We start from the raw sequence: 22,579 nt of genomic DNA, 5'->3' as shown, positions 1-22,579 counted from the left end.
GAATAACTACTTTTTAAAGCCTCAATGTGACCAAAATTGGAATTTTTACAGACATTTTCTCCTACTCAGAAACTTCTATTTCCACCAATTTCAGGGATTAAAATGACTCTAAACACACTTATTTTTGTTCTCAAAGTGATATTTCACATGCAAAAGTCATTTTGAGTCAAAAAATTAAAAATTAAAAAATTACCATTTTTGACCATCTGGAGAAAGTTCGACATCTTTATAACTCCTTTTTAAAGCCTCAATGTGACCAAAATTGGCATTTTTACAGACATTTTCTCCTACTCAGAAACTTCTATTTCCACCAATTTCAGGGATTAAAATGACTCTGAACACACTTATTTTTGTTCCAAAAGTGATATTTCACATGCAAAAGTCATTTTGAGTCAAAAAATTAAAAATTAAAAAATTACCATTTTTGACCATCTGGAGAAAGTTCGACATCTTTATAACTACTTTTTAAAGCCTCAATGTGACCAAAATTGCCATTTTTACAGACTTTTTCTCCTTCTCAGAAGCTTCTATTTTGACCAATTTCAGGCATTAAAATGACTCTAAACACACTTATATTAGTTCCAAAAGTGATAATTCACATGCAATAGTCATTTACTGTCAAAAAATTAAATATTAAAAAATTAACATTTTTACCATCTGGAGAAAGTTCGACAGGTCACGGGTCATCGTTTTTCATCAGAAAATTGATTTTTTGGACTGTAGAAAAATTGATTCAAAATGTCATTTGGATTGTGCCTCATGTTGAATAACTACTTTTTAAAGCCTCAATGTGACCAAAATTGCCATTTTTACAGACTTTTTCTCCTTCTCAGAAGCTTCTATTTTGACCAATTTCATGCATTAAAATGACTCTAAACACACTTATGTTAGTTCCAAAAGTGATAATTCACATGCAATAGTCATTTACTGTCAAAAAATTAAATATTAAAAAATTACCATTTTTGAATATCTGGAGAAAGTTCGACAGGTCACGGGTCATCGTTTTTCATCAGAAAATTGATTTTTTGGACTGTAGAAAAATTGATTCAAAATGTCATTTGGGTTGTGCCTCATGTTGAATAACTACTTATTGAAGCCTCAATGTGACCAAAATTGGCATTTTTACAGACATTTTCTCCTACTCAGAAACTTCTATTTCGACCAATTTCAGGCATTAAAATGGCTCTAAACACACTTATTATTGTTCCAAAGTGATATTTCACATGCAAAAGTCATTTTGAGTCCAAAACAAAAATATTAAAAAATTACCATTTTTGATGATCTGAAGAAAGTTCGACAGGTCACGGGTCATCATTTTTCATCAGAAAATTGATTTTTTGGACTGTAGAAAAATTGATTCAAAATGTCATTTGGATTGTGCCTCATGTTGAATAACTACTTTTTAAAGCCTCAATGTGACCAAAATTGGCATTTTTTGCAGACTTTTTCTACTAATCAGAAGCCTTTATTTCAACCAATTTCAGGCACTAAAATGACTCTAAACACACTTATTTCAGTTCCAAAAGTGATAATTCACAAGCAATAGTCATTTACAGTCAAGAAATTAAATATTAATAAATTACCATTTTTGACGATCTGAAGAAAGTTCGACAAGTCACGGGTCATTGTTTTTCATCAGAAAATTGATTTTTTGGACTGTAGAAAAATTGATTCAAAATGTCATTTGGATTGTGCCTCATGTTGAATAACTACTTTTTAAAGCCTCAATGTGACCAAAATTGCCATTTTTACAGACTTTTTCTCCTTCTCAGAAACTTCTATTTTGACCAATTTCAGGCATTAAAATGACTCTAAACACACTTATATTACTACCAAAAGTGATAATTCACATGCAATAGTCATTTACTGTCAAGAAATTAAATATTAAAAAATTACCATTTTTGACCATCTGGAGAATGTTCAACAGGTCACGGGTCATCGTTTTTCATCAAAAAATTGATTTTTTGGACTGTAGAAAAATTGATTCAAAATGTCATTTGGATTGTGCCTCATGTTGAATAACTACTTTTTAAAGCCTCAATTTGACCAAAATTGCAATTTTTACAGACTTTTTCTCCTTCTCAGAAGCTTCTATTTTGACCAATTTCAGGCATTAAAATGACTCTAAACACACTTATATTAGTTCCAAAAGTGATAATTCACATGCAATAGTCATTTACTGTCAAAAAATTAAATATTAAAAAATTACCATTTTTGACTATCTGGAGAAAGTTCGACAGGTCACGGGTCATCGTTTTTGATCAGAAAATTGATTTTTTGACTGTAGAAAAATTTATTCAAAATGTCATTTGGATTGTGCCTCATGTTGAATAACTACTTTTTAAATCCTCAATGTGACCAAAATTGGCATTTTTACAGACATTTTCTCCTACTCAGAAGCTTCTATTTTGACCAATTTCAGGCATTAAAATGACTCTAAACACACTTATTTCAGTTCCAAAAGTGATAATTCACATGCAATAGTCATTTACAGTCAAGAAATTAAATATTAAAACATTACCATTTTTGATGATCTGAAGAAAGTTGGACAGGTCACGGGTCATCGTTTTTCATCAGAAAATTGATTTTTTGGACTGTAGAAAAATTGATTCAAAATGTCATTTGGATTTTGCCTCATGTTGAATAAGTACTTTTTAAAGCCTCAATGTGACCAAAATTGGCATTTTTTGCAGACTTTTTCTACTAATCAGTAGCCTTTATTTCAACCAATTTCAGGCACTAAAATGACTCTAAACACACTTATTTCAGTTCCAAAAGTGATAATTCACAAGCAATAGTCATTTACAGTCAATAAATTAAATATTAATAAATTACCATTTTTGACGATCTGAAGAAAGTTCGACAAGTCACGGGTCATTGTTTTTCATCAGAAAATTGATTTTTTGGACTGTAGAAAAATTGATTCAAAATGTCATTTGGATTGTGCCTCATGTTGAATAACTACTTTTTAAAGCCTCAATGTGACCAAAATTGCCATTTTTACAGACTTTTTCTCCTTCTCAGAAACTTCTATTTTGACTAATTTCAGGCATTAAAATGACTCTAAACACACTTATATTACTACCAAACGTGATAATTCACATGCAATAGTCATTTACTGTCAAGAAATTAAATATTAGGAGCCTAGCGCGCAACCAAGATGGCCGCGTAGGTGCGAGGCTCCCGAGGACCTCCGCGACCTCCTGAATTAATCCTGGCTATATCCTGTCCTTTTTGAGGGGACTGTGTCGGTGAACCCGAGCTGAGGCGCCACCCGTTTTCCGTGTTCGAATCGGACCCCGAACACCGGCGGGAGCGCCGATCGAAGGTTGCGGCCTTCCCCGCGCCGGCCCCCCGGATTGGAGTAGTGGGGCGATCCGGGGACAAAGTGAACAACAGCGGCGGGCACGGCTGGGCGACTCGCGTACCCCGCGCTTTCACTTTCACTTTTGCACCCTCCTCGCCTCCAGCGAGGTAGGGTCGCAAAGCGGGGTGCGGTGGTGTGGTCTTGTCTAGGTGCCCGGCTGACCCGCCAGCTGTGGATCATCCTGCGGTGCGGTGGCCGCCCTCCCCCCCCCCCGGACCCCGTGAACGGGTTTATCGGCCCTTTTGAGGAGATTGGCACGACGGTGGGAGAGCAAGCATGTCCACCAAACAAGATGGCGACCGGGCGAAGGTGAAGACGACCCGCCGTGGCCCGGTGCACCAATCCAACAGTATGGACCGCTACACTCTCCAGAAGGGATCTCCGGAGACATCGCGCACGTCCCCGGCGGGCCTGACGGAGACGCCTGCCCAGCCGGTGGACCTGACCCTCCGGGACGTCATGGGCGCCATCGCGGAGATGAAGGCCTCGGTGGACCAGCGCTTCGACACCCTAGCGCAAAAAATAGACTCGGTCCTTGTGGATGTGAGCCTGGTGAGGGCCGACCTGTCTAAGACGAATGACCGGGTCGATTCCCTGACCCACACCACAACGGGCCTCGAGACAGATGTGGCGGCCCTCCAAAAGGAGGTGCGCCGGCTTGGCCAGGCGAGCGCCCTGATGGACCGGCGACTGGAGGATTCCGAGGGTCGTGCCAGGAGGAATAATGTTCGTATTGTGGGGGTGCCGGAGGGACGAGAGGCGGAGGCCGCCGACCTTTTTGTGGAAGATCTAATCCTTACCCATCTGCAGCCCCGGGGCCTGAGTAAGCTTTTTGCGGTGGAGCGTGCTCACCGGGTCCCTGGGGGTAGGCCGAAGGCCGGTGCCCCGCCGCGGCCTCTCATTGCCCGGGTTTTTAACTTTCGGGACAGGGACGCTATCCTGCAAACCTCCAGGCAACAGGGACCGGTCAAGCTTGACAACATGGATGTGCGTTTCTACCCGGACTTTACTCCGGCGGTCCAAAAGCAGAGACTGAGTTTTCTCGGTATTAAACGTCGCCTGCGGGACCTGAACCTAAAGTACTCAATGCTCTTTCCAGCTAAGCTAAGGGTGGAGGTGGAAGGTCGCACACACTTCTTTGATCGACCCGAGGCGGCTGGGGACTGGTTGGACACTCTGCCTGATGATCGGGGCCGGGGGGGTGGGGGGGGTGCGGGCGGTGGAGAGGGCCTGCCGGATCAGAATTAAGGGGTGAATAATAGACCCTGCTCGGGACAATACTTCTTTACCATTTCTCGATCGTGTATGTTCCCCTCCTATGGAGGTCGTACGGGGTCTGTTGGGGGCTTCCCTCCTCCTCTGGGGTACTAGTTAGTCTTTCTCTATGGGGCGACAGGCACACTGCACTTTGGGCGGGCTGACTGGGCTCATGCAGGGGTGCAGGGAGGGGGGAGTTCTGTTGGGATGGGGGGGCGGGGGGGGTGTGTTGTTTGTTCGCACCGCAAGGCAAACCCTTTATTGTATTGCTGTTCTCGAAATGCTCTGTGGGGGACGACTGATTGCTTCTACGTATGATGGGGGGTAGGGACTTGGCTGTGTTGTCCTGGAATGTTAACGGCCTGGGGGATCGGATTAAGCGTGGTGTGGTCCTGCAGTTCCTGAAACGTATATCGCCAGATGTTGTCTTCTTGCAGGAGACACACCTTATAGGTAACTCCTTCCATGCCATGAATCGGCGAGGCTATCGTTTGGTGGCCCACTCGGGCTTCACTTCGGGGTCGCGGGGGGTGGGTATCCTGATCAAGAACTCGCTCCCGCTGGAGATTGATGAGGTGCGCCATGACGAGAGGGGACGCTACACTGTCCTGGTGGGTAGAATGGAGGGTAGAGTGTTTGTTTTCATGTCAGTGTACGTCCCGCCTGGGCTACAAGCTACTACATTTGCGGACCTGGGGCGCCTCCTCCTGGACCTCCCGGGTGGCCTGCTGGTGGTTGGGGGGGACTTCAATGCGGTAGTTTCTGGTTCTATGGATCGTCACCCCCCTAGGGACCTCCCCCGGGCACAGGCGTGGCTGTCCGGCCTTTTAGACACACTGGGCCTGGTGGATTGCTGGCAACTAAAACACCCTACGCAGCTGCAGTACACCTTCCACTCGGGTGCCCATGGTAGCCTCTCGCGACTTGACTACATCCTGGTCCCGGCGGCCCACGCTGGGAGGGTAGGAGAGGTGTGCCATCTGGCGCGGGGTATTTCGGATCACTCCCCATTACTGTTACATTTTGATGTCTTCCCGAGGGGGGAGGGCAGGGTGGCCCCAATCAATGCATGGTACTTGCGAGACCCCACCATTCGTGCCGACTTGATCAAATCCTTACAGCGATATTTTGACGAGAATGTGGGGTCTGTCCCTTCGGCCATCTCCCTGTGGGAGGCCTTTAAGGTAGTCCTCAGAGGGGAGGCCCTCTCCTTTATCTCCCATGCCCGGAGGCGTGAGCGGGAGGAGGTGACCCGGGTGGAGGCCGAGATTGTGGAACTGGAGGGTGACCTGGGGAGCGGGGTAACGGATGCCAAGTTGCATGTTTTGCACCTCAAGCAGGCGGCCTATAGGGCCCTCGTCACGGAGGCGGCCAGGGGCCTCAGTAGAGAGCAACAGGGACGATTGTATGATGTGGGCGATAAGGCGGGTAAATTGATTGCGTGGTTGGATAAGAGGGAGAGAGCGAGTCGTGTGGTTCCTTTGATTGAGAGGATGGATGGTGCGCGTGTCACCGAGCCGGAAGCCATTGTCTCCTGCTTCGCGGACTACTTCCGCGAGGAGTACTCCCCGGTTTCCCCCTGCTCGGAGGAAGATTCCCATTCCCTGCTTCGGGACATAGCGCTGCCCTCCCTTTCGGTGGAGGACAGGGATTCACTGGACGCTCCTCCCACCTCGGACGAAATTGCCCTGGCTATTCGCTCGGTCGCGTCCGGCAAGGCCATGGGCCCTAATGGTCTCCCCATCGAGCTTTACAAGCTGCGCCCGGATGTACTAGCGCCCCACCTGCGCGCGATGTTCCTGGCGGCCCACTCGCAGGGTTCCCTCCCGCCGGACCAGCGTCTGGCCACGATCGTGGTGATACACAAGGAGGGGAGACCCCGTGAGCGGGTCACATCCTACAGGCCAATTTCGCTCTTGAACGCGGAACCCAAAATCCTCGCCAAGGTGTTGGCCAACCGGTTGGTCGGTGTGGTGGGCGACTTGGTCCACCAAGACCAATCTGGATTTATACCCCATCGCAACACGGCTCTTAATCTGCGACGCTTGCACGGGGTGCTCGCGCGTGTCCCGTTTGTGCGGGAGCCGGCCATCTTGGCATCCTTAGACGCCACCATGGCGTTTGACACGCTTGAATGGCCATACATCTGGGCGATGCTGGCGAAATTCGGATTTGGCCCGGGGTTCATTAGCTGGGTCAAATTGTTGTATTCGGGCCCATTGGCGCAGGTGGTGGTGAATGGGCGAGTCTCGGCCCCATTCGAGCTGGGGCGGGGCACGCGTCAGGGTTGCCCCTTGTCGCCGCTCCTGTTTGCACTGGCCTTGGAGCCCTTGGCGGAGTGGCTACGGTGGCACCCTTCTATCCGTGGTCTCCGCTGGACCCCTGAGTATGAGGACCGCGTGTCCCTCTACGCCGATGATATCCTTTTGTATCTCGCCTCCCCGCGCAAATCGCTGATTGTCCTGGTTGATGTTTTGCGCTCCTTCGGGCGTAACTCAGGCCTTGTCATCAACTGGGCGAAATCCTGCGTATATGTGCTTTCCGGGGAGGCTCCAGCCCTACCGCGTGACTGCTCGATCCAGATTGCCTCCCAGGGGTTCCGGTACCTGGGTATATATATCACTCTGGACCCGGAGGCCCGCTATGAGCGGAACTTGTTGCCCCCCCTCCAGCGCTTGCGAGAGGATGTCGCCCGTTGGCGGCGTCTTCCGCTCTCGCCACTTGGCCGAGCGGCCTTGTTTAAGATGATGTCCTTGCCGCGCTTCCTGTACGCCCTCCAGAACACTATGGACTTGGTCCCAGCGCGCTACTTCCGCGAGGTGGAGGGCCTGCAGCGGCGCCTGTTCTGGGACGGGAGGCCGCGTATTGCTCTGGCCAAATTGACGCTCCCGTGGTACGATGGGGGGTCGCCCTCCCGGACATTAAACGGTATTACTGGGCCTCCCAGCTAGCTGCAATCAATCATGGCCTTTACGGGCCCGCCTTGAACCCGGCATTTGAAATGGACAAGATGCTCCTGCCCGGTGGCGATTGTAATCGAGCGCTCTACTCTGGCATGCCCGACTCCCGTCTGACGGGACCGACGAGTGTCATGGTGCGTGTATGGCACGCGGCTAATGCAGCTATGGGGTGGAAGGACCGTTTGACCCGGGCATCACCGCTGTATGCGTCTGAGAGGTTGGGCTCCCTGTGGACATCGAAGGGCTTCGAGAAGTGGGACACGATCGGAATCAGCACGGTGGGAGATCTCTGGACGAGGGGGGGCTTCAAGACTTTTGAGACGCTGCAGACGGAGTTTCAGCTGCAAGGCAGTGAGTACTTTCGATACTTACAAGTCCGCCACGCGCTGGCCTCTGTCTTCCCGGATGTTGCGTCCATTCCGGAGTCTTCCCCCCTAGAGGACAGGGTGCTGGATGGCCATGTACCAGACAGCACGATCTCCCTTATATATAAAAAACTGATCAATGACAGATCGTGCCTGCTGACTGGCCTCCGCGAGGCCTGGGTTGCCGATGGGCTGGAGCTGGACGACGAGGACTGGATCTCCGCGGTGGCCTCTCCGAAGGAGGTGGCCATCCCGGCTCGCCTTCGCTTCGTCCAGCTTAAGATCCTTCACCGGGTTTACGTCACGGGGCCGAGGCTTCTACGTATGGGCTTTGCTGCTGACGGATTGTGTAAGCGCGGCTGTGGTGCTTTGGCAACTTTCATGCATATACTGTGGGAGTGCCCGAAAGTGGAGCGATTCTGGCGTGGTGTGCATGAGGTTTTGCGTGTGGTTACGCGTGTCGCACTGCTGCCTGAAGCGAGGAGATGCTTGCTGAATGTGTGGGAACCAAATGATTATTCGGTCCCGCAGGCGCGGTGGGTGACTCTGGGGTACATGATAGCGAAGCGTGACATTGCCCAATTGTGGGGATCCCAGAGGCCCCCGGCGGTGTTGGCCTGGAAAGAACATATGGATTGGTGTATGTTTCGTGAAAAAGTAGTGTATGTGGCGAGGGGTAAGCCTGGGGCGTGGGTGAAAATCTGGAGCCCCTGGAACGCTTACCGTGGGGGTATTTGTGAGCCGCCACTGCTACCGGCAGCCTCGCCAGCCCCATCTCCTTAGCCGACCCCCTCCCTCAGCCGTGGGCACGTGGCTCCCCAGTCCCTGCTATACTCCCATTCCCCTCTTCAGAGTTCTGCTGCTGGTTAGGATCCCCCATCTACGGAGCACGTACTGTCACTTGGATCGCGGGTTGCCTTGCGGGTGTGGTTCTTTGTGTTGTTCTGTTTGATAAAAAGAAACCGTATTGTGGGCTAGGAGTTATGCGGCCTACGCTATTGATGTCACCTGATTTGCCAATCTGCTCCGCCAAGAGACTCTCACTGTATGTATGCTATATGCCTTTTGCTACTCTAGCGGCCGGCCGGATGGTTGTAGGCCCATGCCTGTAACTTTTTCATTGTGCAATAAACGGTTTCAAAAAAAAAAAAAAAAAAGAAATTAAATATTAAAAAATTACCATTTTTGACCATCTGGAGAATGTTCGACAGGTCACGGGTCATCGTTTTTCATCAAAAAATTGATTTTTTGGACTGTAGAAAAATTGATTCAAAATGTCATTTGGATTGTGCCTCATGTTGAATAACTACTTTTTAAAGCCTCAATGTGACCAAAATTGCCATTTTTACAGACTTTTTCTCCTTCTCAGAAGCTTCTATTTTGACCAATTTCAGGCATTAAAATGACTCTAAACACACTTATTTCAGTTCCAAAAGTGATAATTCACAAGCAATAGTCATTTACAGTCAAGAAATTAAATATTAATAAATTACCATTTTTGACGATCTGAAGAAAGTTCGACAAGTCACGGGTCATTGTTTTTCATCAGAAAATTGATTTTTTGGACTGTAGAAAAATTGATTCAAAATGTCATTTGGATTGTGCCTCATGTTGAATAACTACTTTTTAAAGCCTCAATGTGACCAAAATTGCCATTTTTACAGACTTTTTCTCCTTCTCAGAAACTTCTATTTTGACCAATTTCAGGCATTAAAATGACTCTAAACACACTTATATTACTACCAAAAGTGATAATTCACATGCAATAGTCATTTACTGTCAAGAAATTAAATATTAAAAAATTACCATTTTTGACCATCTGGAGAATGTTCGACAGGTCACGGGTCATCGTTTTTCATCAAAAAATTGATTTTTTGGACTGTAGAAAAATTGATTCAAAATGTCATTTGGATTGTGCCTCATGTTGAATAACTACTTTTTAAAGCCTCAATTTGACCAAAATTGCCATTTTTACAGACTTTTTCTCCTTCTCAGAAGCTTCTATTTTGACCAATTTCAGGCATTAAAATGACTCTAAACACACTTATATTAGTTCCAAAAGTGATAATTCACATGCAATAGTCATTTACTGTCAAAAAATTAAATATTAAAAAATTACCATTTTTGACTATCTGGAGAAAGTTCGACAGGTCACTGGTCATCGTTTTTCATCAGAAAATTGATTTTTTGACTGTAGAAAAATTTATTCAAAATGTCATTTGGATTGTGCCTCATGTTGAATAACTACTTTTTAAATCCTCAATGTGACCAAAATTGGCATTTTTACAGACATTTTCTCCTACTCAGAAGCTTCTATTTTGACCAATTTCAGGCATTAAAATGACTCTAAACACACTTATTTCAGTTCCAAAAGTGATAATTCACATGCAATAGTCATTTACAGTCAAGAAATTAAATATTAAAACATTACCATTTTTGATGATCTGAAGAAAGTTCGACAGGTCACGGGTCATCGTTTTTCATCAGAAAATTGATTTTTTGGACTGTAGAAAAATTGATTCAAAATGTCATTTGGATTTTGCCTCATGTTGAATAAGTACTTTTTAAAGCCTCAATGTGACCAAAATTGGCATTTTTACAGACATTTTCTCCTACTCAGAAGCTTCTATTTTGACCAATTTCAGGCACTAAAATGACTCTAAACACACTTATTTCAGTTCCAAAAGTGATAATTCACAAGCAATAGTCATTTACAGTCAAGAAATTAAATATTAATAAATTACCATTTTTGACGATCTGAAGAAAGTTCGACAAGTCACGGGTCATTGTTTTTCATCAGAAAATTGATTTTTTGGACTGTAGAAAAATTGATTCAAAATGTCATTTGGATTGTGCCTCATGTTGAATAACTACTTTTTAAAGCCTCAATGTGACCAAAATTGCCATTTTTACAGACTTTTTCTCCTTCTCAGAAACTTCTATTTTGACCAATTTCAGGCATTAAAATGACTCTAAACACACTTATATTACTACCAAAAGTGATAATTCACATGCAATAGTCATTTACTGTCAAGAAATTAAATATTAAAAAATTACCATTTTTGACCATCTGGAGAATGTTCGACAGGTCACGGGTCATCGTTTTTCATCAAAAAATTGATTTTTTGGACTGTAGAAAAATTGATTCAAAATGTCATTTGGATTGTGCCTCATGTTGAATAACTACTTTTTAAAGCCTCAATGTGACCAAAATTGCCATTTTTACAGACTTTTTCTCCTTCTCAGAAGCTTCTATTTTGACCAATTTCAGGCATTAAAATGACTCTAAACACACTTATATTAGTTCCAAAAGTGATAATTCACATGCAATAGTCATTTACTGTCAAAAAATTAAATATTAAAAAATTACCATTTTTGACTATCTGGAGAAAGTTCGACAGGTCACGGGTCATCGTTTTTCATCAGAAAATTGATTTTTTGGACTGTAGAAAAATTGATTCAAAATGTCATTTGGATTGTGCCTCATGTTGAATAACTACTTTTTAAAGCCTCAATGTGACCAAAATTGGCATTTTTACAGACATTTTCTCCTACTCAGAAACTTCTATTTCGACCAATTTCAGGGATTAAAATGACTCTAAACACACTTATTTGTGTTCCAAAAGTGATATTTCACATGCAAAAGTCATTTTGAGTCAAAAAATTAAAAATTAAAAAATTACCATTTTTGACCATCTGGAGAAAGTTTGACATCTTTATAACTACTTTTTAAAGCCTCAATGTGACCAAAATTGCCATTTTTACAGACTTTTTCTCCTTCTCAGAAGCTTCTATTTTGACCAATTTCAGGCATTAAAATGACTCTAAACACACTCATATTAGTTCCAAAAGTGATAATTCACATGCAATAGTCATTTACTGTCAAAAAATTAAATATTAAAAAATTACCATTTTTGACGATCTGGAGAAAGTTCGACAGGTCGGGTCATCGTTTTTCATCAGAAAATTGATTTTTTGGACTGTAGAAAAATTGATTCAAAATATCATTTGGATTGTGCCTAATGTTGAATAACTACTTTTTAAAGCCTCAATGTGACCAAAATTGGCATTTTTTGCAGACTTTTTCTACTACTCAGAAGCCTCTATTTCAACCAATTTCAGGCATTAAAATGACTCTAAACACACTTATATTAGTTCCAAAAATAATAATTCACATGCAATAGTCATTTTCTGTCAAAAAATTAAATAATAAAAAATTACCATTTTTGACCATCTGGAGAAAGTTAGACTGGTCACTGGTCATCGTTTTTCATCAGAAAATAGTTTTTTTGGACTGTAGAAAAATTGATTCAAAATGTCATTTGGATTGTGCCTCATGTTGAATAACTACTTTTTAAAGCCTCAATGTGATCAAAATTGGCATTTTTACAGACTTTTTCTCCTACTCAGAAACTTCTATTTCGACCGATTTCAGGCATTAAAATGACTCTAAACACACTTATTTTTGTTCCAAAAGTGATATTTCACATGCAAAAGTCATTTTGAGTCAAAAAATTAAATATTAAAAATTTACCATCTTTGACCATCTGGAGAAAGTTCGACAGGTCACGGGTCATCGTTTTCATCAGAAAATTGATTTTTTGGACTGTAGAAAAATTGATTCAAAATGTCATTTGGGTTGTGCCTCATGTTGAATAACTACTTATTGAAGCCTCAATGTGACCAAAATTGGCATTTTTACAGACATTTTCTCCTACTCAGAAACTTCTATTTCGACCAATTTCAGGCATTAAAATGGCTCTAAACACACTTATTATTGTTCCAAAAGTGATATTTCACATGCAAAAGTCATTTTGAGTCAAAAAATTAAATATTAAAAAATTACCATTTTTGACGATCTGAAGAAAGTTCGACAGGTCACGGGTCATCGTTTTTCATCAGAAAATTGATTTTTTGGACTGTAGAAAAATTGATTCAAAATGTCATTTGGATGGTGCCTCATGTTAAATAACTACTTTTTAAAGCCTCAATGTGACCAAAATTGCCACTTTTACAGACTTTTTCTCCTACTCAGAAGCTTCTATTTTGACCAATTTCAGGCATTAAAATGACTCTAAACACACTTATTTCAGTTCCAAAAGTGATAATTCACATGCAATAGTCATTTACAGTCAAGAAATTAAATATTAAAAAATTACCATTTTTGACGATCTGAAGTAAGTTCGACAGGTCACGGGTCATCGTTTTTCATCAGAAAATTGATTTTTTGGACTGTAGAAAAATTGATTCAAAATGTCATTTGGATTGTGCCTCATGTTGAATAACTACTTTTTAAAGCCTCAATGTGACCAAAATTGGCATTTTTTGCAGACTTTTTCTACTACTCAGAAGCCTCTATTTCAACCAATTTCAGGCATTAAAATGACTCTAAACACACTTATATTAGTTCCAAAAGTAATAATTCACATGCAATAGTCATTTTCTGTCAAAAAATTAAATAATAAAAAATTACCATTTTTGACCATCTGGAGAAAGTTAGACTGGTCACGGGTCATCGTTTTTCATCAGAAAATAGTTTTTTTGGACTGTAGAAAAATTGATTCAAAATGTCATTTGGATTGTGCCTCATGTTGAATAACTACTTTTTAAAGCCTCAATGTGATCAAAATCGGCATTTTTACAGACTTTTTCTGCCACTCAGAAACTTCTATTTCGACCAATTTCAGGCATTAAAATGACTCTAAACACACTTATTTTTGTTCCAAAAGTGATATTTCACATGCAAAAGTCATTTTGAGTCAAAAAATTAAATATTAAAAATTTACCATCTTTGACCATCTGGAGAAAGTTCGACAGGTCACGGGTCATCGTTTTCATCAGAAAATTGATTTTTTGGACTGTAGAAAAATTGATTCAAAATGTCATTTGGATTGTGCCTCATGTTGAATAACTCCTTTTTAAAGCGTCAATGTGACCAAAATTGCCATTTTTACAGACTTTTTCTCCTTCTCAGAAGCTTCTATTTTGACCAATTTCAGGCATTAAAATGACTCTAAACACACTTATATTAGTTCCAAAAGTGATAATTCACATGCAATAGTCATTTACTGTCAAAAAATTAAATATTAAAAAATTACCATTTTTGACCATCTGGAGAAAGTTCGACAGGTCACGGGTCATCGTTTTTCATCAGAAAATTGATTTTTTGGACTGTAGAAAAATTGATTCAAAATGTCATTTGGATTGTGCCTCATGTTGAATAACTACTTTTTAAAGCCTCAATGTGACCAAAATTGCCATTTTTACAGACTTTTTCTCCTTCTCAGAAGCTTCTATTTTGACCAATTTCAGGCATTAAAATGACTCTAAACACACTTATATTAGTTCCAAAAGTGATAATTCACATGCAATAGTCATTTACTGTCAAAAAATTAAATATTAAAAAATTACCATTTTTGACCATCTGGAGAAAGTTCGACAGGTCACGGGGTCATCGTTTTTCATCAGAAAATGGATTTTTTGGACTGTAGAAAAATTGATTCAAAATGTCATTTGGATTTTGCCTCATGTTGAATAACTACTTTTTAAAGCCTCAATGTGACCAAAATTGCCATTTTTACAGACTTTTTCTCCTTCTCAGAAGCTTCTATTTTGACCAATTTCAGGCATTAAAATGACTCTAAACACACTTATATTAGTTCCAAAAGTGATAATTCACATGCAATAGTCATTTACTGTCAAAAAATTAAATATTAAAAAATTACCATTTTTGACTATCTGGAGAAAGTTCGACAGGTCACGGGTCATCGTTTTTCATCAGAAAATTGATTTTTTGGACTGTAGAAAAATTGATTCAAAATGTCATTTGGATTGTGCCTCATGTTGAATAACTACTTTTTAAAGCCTCAATGTGACCAAAATTGGCATTTTTACAGACATTTTCTCCTACTCAGAAACTTCTATTTCGACCAATTTCAGGGATTAAAATGACTCTAAACACACTTATTTGTGTTCCAAAAGTGATATTTCACATGTAAAAGTCATTTTGAGTCAAAAAATTAAATAATAAAAAATTACCATTTTTGACCATCTGGAGAAAATTTGAAATCTTTATAACTACTTTTTAAAGCCTCAATGTGACCAAAATTGCCATTTTTACAGACTTTTTCTCCTTCTCAGAAGCTTCTATTTTGACCAATTTCAGGCATTAAAATGACTCTAAACACACTTATATTCGTTCCAAAAGTGATAATTCACATGCAATAGTCATTTACTGTCAAAAAATTAAATATTAAAAAATTACCATTTTTGACCATCTGGAGAAAGTTCGACAGGTCGGGTCATCGTTTTTCATCAGAAAATTGATTTTCTGGACTGTAGAAAAATTGATTCAAAATGTCATTTGGATTGTGCCTCATGTTGAATAACTACTTTTTAAAGCCTCAATGTGACCAAAATTGGCATTTTTTGCAGACTTTTTCTACTACTCAGAAGTCTCTATTTCAACCAATTTCATGCATTAAAATGACTCTAAACACACTTATATTAGTTCCAAAAGTAATAATTCACATGCAATAGTCATTTTCTGTCAAAAAATTAAATAATAAAAAATTACCATTTTTGACCATCTGGAGAAAGTTAGACTGGTCACAGGTCATCGTTTTTCATCAGAAAATAGTTTTTTGGGACTGTAGAAAAATTGATTCAAAATGTCATTTGGATTGTGCCTCATGTTGAATAACTACTTTTTAAAGCCTCAATGTGACCAAAATTGGAATTTTTACAGACATTTTCTCCTACTCAGAAACTTCTATTTCCACCAATTTCAGGGATTAAAATGACTCTAAACACACTTATTTTTGTTCTCAAAGTGATATTTCACATGCAAAAGTCATTTTGAGTCAAAAAATTAAAAATTAAAAAATTACCATTTTTGACCATCTGGAGAAAGTTCGACATCTTTATAACTCCTTTTTAAAGCCTCAATGTGACCAAAATTGGCATTTTTACAGACATTTTCTCCTACTCAGAAACTTCTATTTCCACCAATTTCAGGGATTAAAATGACTCTAAACACACTTATTTTTGTTCCAAAAGTGATATTTCACATGCAAAAGTCATTTTGAGTCAAAAAATTAAAAATTAAAAAATTACCATTTTTGACCATCTGGAGAAAGTTCGACATCTTTATAACTACTTTTTAAAGCCTCAATGTGACCAAAATTGCCATTTTTACAGACTTTTTCTCCTTCTCAGAAGCTTCTATTTTGACCAATTTCAGGCATTAAAATGACTCTAAACACACTTATATTAGTTCCAAAAGTGATAATTCACATGCAATAGTCATTTACTGTCAAAAATTAAAATAAAAAATTACCATTTTTGACCATCTGGAGAAAGTTCGACAGGTCACGGGTCATCGTTTTTCATCAGAAAATTGATTTTTTGGACTGTAGAAAAATTGATTCAAAATGTCATTTGGATTGTGCCTCATGTTGAATAACTACTTTTTAAAGCCTCAATGTGACCAAAATTGCCATTTTTACAGACTTTTTCTCCTTCTCAGAAGCTTCTATTTTGACCAATTTCAGGCATTAAAATGTCTCTAAACACACTTATATTAGTTCCAAAAGTGATAATTCACATGCAATAGTCATTTACTGTCAAAAAATTAAATATTAAAAAATTACCATTTTTGAATATCTGGAGAAAGTTCGACAGGTCACGGGTCATCGTTTTTCATCAGAAAATTGATTTTTTGGACTGTAGAAAAATTGATTCAAAATGTCATTTGGATTGTGCCTCATGTTGAATAACTACTTTTTAAAGCCTCAATGTGACCAAAATTGGCATTTTTACAGACATTTTCTCCTACTCAGAAACTTCTATTTCGACCAATTTCAGGGATTAAAATGACTCTAAACACACTTATTTGTGTTCCAAAAGTGATATTTCACATGTAAAAGTCATTTTGAGTCAAAAAATTAAATAATAAAAAATTACCATTTTTGACCATCTGGAGAAAATTTGAAATCTTTATAACTACTTTTTAAAGCCTCAATGTGACCAAAATTGCCATTTTTACAGACTTTTTCTCCTTCTCAGAAGCTTCTATTTTGACCAATTTCAGGCATTAAAATGACTCTAAACACACTTATATTCGTTCCAAAAGTGATAATTCACATGCAATAGTCATTTACTGTCAAAAAATTAAATATTAAAAAATTACCATTTTTGACCATCTGGAGAAAGTTCGACAGGTCGGGTCATCGTTTTTCATCAGAAAATTGATTTTTTGGACTGTAGAAAAATTGATTCAAAATGTCATTTGGATTGTGCCTCATGTTGAATAACTACTTTTTAAAGCCTCAATGTGACCAAAATTGGCATTTTTTGCAGACTTTTTCTACTACTCAGAAGTCTCTATTTCAACCAATTTCATGCATTAAAATGACTCTAAACACACTTATATTAGTTCCAAAAGTAATAATTCACATGCAATAGTCATTTTCTGTCAAAAAATTAAATAATAAAAAATTACCATTTTTGACCATCTGGAGAAAGTTAGACTGGTCACAGGTCATCGTTTTTCATCAGAAAATAGTTTTTTGGGACTGTAGAAAAATTGATTCAAAATGTCATTTGGATTGTGCCTCATGTTGAATAACTACTTTTTAAAGCCTCAATGTGACCAAAATTGGAATTTTTACAGACATTTTCTCCTACTCAGAAACTTCTATTTCCACCAATTTCAGGGATTAAAATGACTCTAAACACACTTATTTTTGTTCTCAAAGTGATATTTCACATGCAAAAGTCATTTTGAGTCAAAAAATTAAAAATTAAAAAATTACCATTTTTGACCATCTGGAGAAAGTTCGACATCTTTATAACTCCTTTTTAAAGCCTCAATGTGACCAAAATTGGCATTTTTACAGACATTTTCTCCTACTCAGAAACTTCTATTTCCACCAATTTCAGGGATTAAAATGACTCTAAACACACTTATTTTTGTTCCAAAAGTGATATTTCACATGCAAAAGTCATTTTGAGTCAAAAAATTAAAAATTAAAAAATTACCATTTTTGACCATCTGGAGAAAGTTCGACATCTTTATAACTACTTTTTAAAGCCTCAATGTGACCAAAATTGCCATTTTTACAGACTTTTTCTCCTTCTCAGAAGCTTCTATTTTGACCAATTTCAGGCATTAAAATGACTCTAAACACACTTATATTAGTTCCAAAAGTGATAATTCACATGCAATAGTCATTTACTGTCAAAAATTAAAATAAAAAATTACCATTTTTGACCATCTGGAGAAAGTTCGACAGGTCACGGGTCATCGTTTTTCATCAGCAAATTGATTTTTTGGACTGTAGAAAAATTGATTTAAAATGTCATTTGGATTGTGCCTCATGTTGAATAACTACTTTTTAAAGCCTCAATGTGACCAAAATTGCCATTTTTACAGACTTTTTCTCCTTCTCAGAAGCTTCTATTTTGACCAATTTCAGGCATTAAAATGTCTCTAAACACACTTATATTAGTTCCAAAAGTGATAATTCACATGCAATAGTCATTTACTGTCAAAAAATTAAATATTAAAAAATTACCATTTTTGAATATCTGGAGAAAGTTCGACAGGTCACGGGTCATCGTTTTTCATCAGAAAATTGATTTTTTGGACTGTAGAAAAATTGATTCAAAATGTCATTTGGGTTGTGCCTCATGTTGAATAACTACTTATTGAAGCCTCAATGTGACCAAAATTGGCATTTTTACAGACATTTTCTCCTACTCAGAAACTTCTATTTCGACCAATTTCAGGTATTAAAATGGCTCTAAACACACTTATTATTGTTCCAAAGTGATATTTCACATGCAAAAGTCATTTTGAGTCAAAAAAATAAATATTAAAAAATTACCATTTTTGACGATCTGAAGAAAGTTCGACAGGTCACGGGTCATCGTTTTTCATCAGAAAATTGATTTTTTGGACTGTAGAAAAATTGATTCAAAATGTCATTTGGATGGTGCCTCATGTTGAATAACTACTTTTTAAAGCCTCAATGTGACCAAAATTGCCATTTTTACAGACTTTTTCTCCTACTCAGAAGCTTCTATTTTGACCAATTTCAGGCATTAAAATGACTCTAAACACACTTATTTCAGTTCCAAAAGTGATAATTCACATGCAATAGTCATTTACAGTCAAGAAATTAAATATTAAAAAATTACCATTTTTGACGATCTGAAGAAAGTTCGACAGGTCACGGGTCATCGTTTTTCATCAGAAAATTGATTTTTTGGACTGTAGAAAAATTGATTCAAAATGTCATTTGGATTGTGCCTCATGTTGAATAAGTACTTTTTAAAGCCTCAATATGACCAAAATTGGCATTTTTTGCAGACCTTTTCTACTAATCAGAAGCCTCTATTTCAACCAATTTCAGGCACTAAAATGACTCTAAACACACTTATTTCAGTTCCAAAAGTGATAATTCACAAGCAATAGTCATTTACAGTCAAGAAATTAAATATTAAAAAATTACCATTTTTGACGATCTGAAGAAAGTTCGACAGGTCACGGGTCATTGTTTTTCATCAGAAAATTGATTTTTTGGACTGTAGAAAAATTGATTCAAAATGTCATTTGGATTGTGCCTCATGTTGAATAACTACTTTTTAAAGCCTCAATGTGACCAAAATTGCCATTTTTACAGACTTTTTCTCCTTCTCAGAAACTTCTATTTTGACTAATTTCAGGCATTAAAATGACTCTAAACACACTTATATTACTACCAAAACTGATAATTCACATGCAATAGTCATTTAGTGTCAAGAAATTAAATATTAAAAAATTACCATTTTTGACCATCTGGAGAATGTTCGACAGGTCACGGGTCATCGTTTTTCATCAAAAAATTGATTTTTTGGACTGTAGAAAAATTGATTCAAAATGTCATTTGGATTGTGCCTCATGTTGAATAATTACTTTTTAAAGCCTCAATGTGACCAAAATTGCCATTTTTACAGACTTTTTCTCCTTCTCAGAAGCTTCTATTTTGACCAATTTCAGGCATTAAAATGACTCTAAACACAGTTATATTAGTTCCAAAAGTGATAATTCACATGCAATAGTCATTTACTGTCAAAAAATTAAATATTAAAAAATTACCATTTTTGACCATCTGGAGAAAGTCCGACAGGTCACGGGTCATCGTTTTTCATCAGAAAATTGATTTTTTGGATTGTAGAAAAATTGATTCAAAATGTCATTTGGATTGTGCCTCATGTTGAATAACTACTGTTTTAAGCCTCAATGTGACCAAAATTGGCATTTTTACAGACTTTTTCTCCTACTCAGAAGCTTCTATTTTGACCAATTTCAGGCATTAAAATGACTCTAAACACACTTATATTAGTTCCAAAATTGATATTTCACATGCAAAAGTCATTTACAGTCAAAAAATTAAATATTAAAAAATTACAATTTTTGACCATCTGGAGAAAGTTCGACAGGTCACGGGTCATCGTTTTTCATCAGAAAATTGATTTTTTTGGACTGTAGAAAAATTGATTCAAAATGTCATTTGGATTGTGCCTCATGTTGAATAACTCCTTTTTAAAGCCTCAAAGTGACCAAAATTGGCATTTTTACAGACATTTTCTCCTACTCAGAAACTTCTATTTCCACCAATTTCAGGGATTAAAATGACTCTAAACACACTTATTTTTGTTCCAAAAGTGATATTTCACATGCAAAAGTCATTTTGAGTCAAAAAATTAAAAATTAAAAAATTACCATTTTTGACCATCTGGAGAAAGTTCGACATTTTTATAACTACTTTTTAAAGCCTCAATGTGACCAAAATTGCCATTTTTACAGACTTTTTCTCCTTCTCAGAAGCTTCTATTTTGACCAATTTCAGGCATTAAAATGACTCTAAACACACTTATATTAGTTCTAAAATTGATATTTCACATGCAATAGTCATTTACTGTCAAAAAATTAAATATTAAAAAATTAACATTTTTGACCATCTGGAGAAAGTTCGACAGGTCACGGGTCATCGTTTTTCATCAGAAAATTGATTTTTTGGACTGTAGAAAAATTGATTCAAAATGTCATTTGGATTGTGCCTCATGTTGAATAACTACTTTTTAAAGCCTCAATGTGACCAAAATTGCCATTTTTACAGACTTTTTCTCCTTCTCAGAAGCTTCTATTTTGACCAATTTCATGCATTAAAATGACTCTAAACACACTTATGTTAGTTCCAAAAGTGATAATTCACATGCAATAGTCATTTACTGTCAAAAAATTAAATATTAAAAAATTACCATTTTTGAATATCTGGAGAAAGTTCAACAGGTCACGGGTCATCGTTTTTCATCAGAAAATTGATTTTTTGGACTGTAGAAAAATTGATTCAAAATGTCATTTGGGTTGTGCCTCATGTTGAATAACTACTTATTGAAGCCTCAATGTGACCAAAATTGGCATTTTTACAGACATTTTCTCCTACTCAGAAACTTCTATTTCGACCAATTTCAGGCATTAAAATGGCTCTAAACACACTTATTATTGTTCCAAAGTGATATTTCACATGCAAAAGTCATTTTGAGTCAAAAAAAAAAATATTAAAAAATTACCATTTTTGATGATCTGAAGAAAGTTCGACAGGTCACGGGTCATCATTTTTCATCAGAAAATTGATTTTTTGGTCTGTAGAAAAATTGATTCAAAATGTCATTTGGATTGTGCCTCATGTTGAATAACTACTTTTTAAAGCCTCAATGTGACCAAAATTGGCATTTTTTGCAGACTTTTTCTACTACTCAGAAGTCTCTATTTCAACCAATTTCATGCATTAAAATGACTCTAAACACACTTATATTAGTTCCAAAAGTAATAATTCACATGCAATAGTCATTTTCTGTCAAAAAATTAAATAATAAAAAATTACCATTTTTGACCATCTGGAGAAAGTTAGACTGGTCACAGGTCATCGTTTTTCATCAGAAAATAGTTTTTTGGGACTGTAGAAAAATTGATTCAAAATGTCATTTGGATTGTGCCTCATGTTGAATAACTACTTTTTAAAGCCTCAATGTGACCAAAATTGGAATTTTTACAGACATTTTCTCCTACTCAGAAACTTCTATTTCCACCAATTTCAGGGATTAAAATGACTCTAAACACACTTATTTTTGTTCCAAAAGTGATATTTCACATGCAAAAGTCATTTTGAGTCAAAAAATTAAAAATTAAAAAATTACCATTTTTGACCATCTGGAGAAAGTTCGACATCTTTATAACTACTTTTTAAAGCCTCAATGTGACCAAAATTGCCATTTTTACAGACTTTTTCTCCTTCTCAGAAGCTTCTATTTTGACCAATTTCAGGCATTAAAATGACTCTAAACACACTTATATTAGTTCCAAAAGTGATAATTCACATGCAATAGTCATTTACTGTCAAAAATTAAAATAAAAAATTACCATTTTTGACCATCTGGAGAAAGTTCGACAGGTCACGGGTCATCGTTTTTCATCAGAAAATTGATTTTTTGGACTGTAGAAAAATTGATTCAAAATGTCATTTGGATTGTGCCTCATGTTGAATAACTACTTTTTAAAGCCTCAATGTGACCAAAATTGC

Source organism: Triturus cristatus, chromosome 7 (genome assembly GCF_964204655.1).
Source record: "Triturus cristatus chromosome 7, aTriCri1.1, whole genome shotgun sequence".
NCBI classification, from domain to species: domain Eukaryota; kingdom Metazoa; phylum Chordata; class Amphibia; order Caudata; family Salamandridae; genus Triturus; species Triturus cristatus.
Note: the sequence above shows the minus strand (reverse complement) of the source record.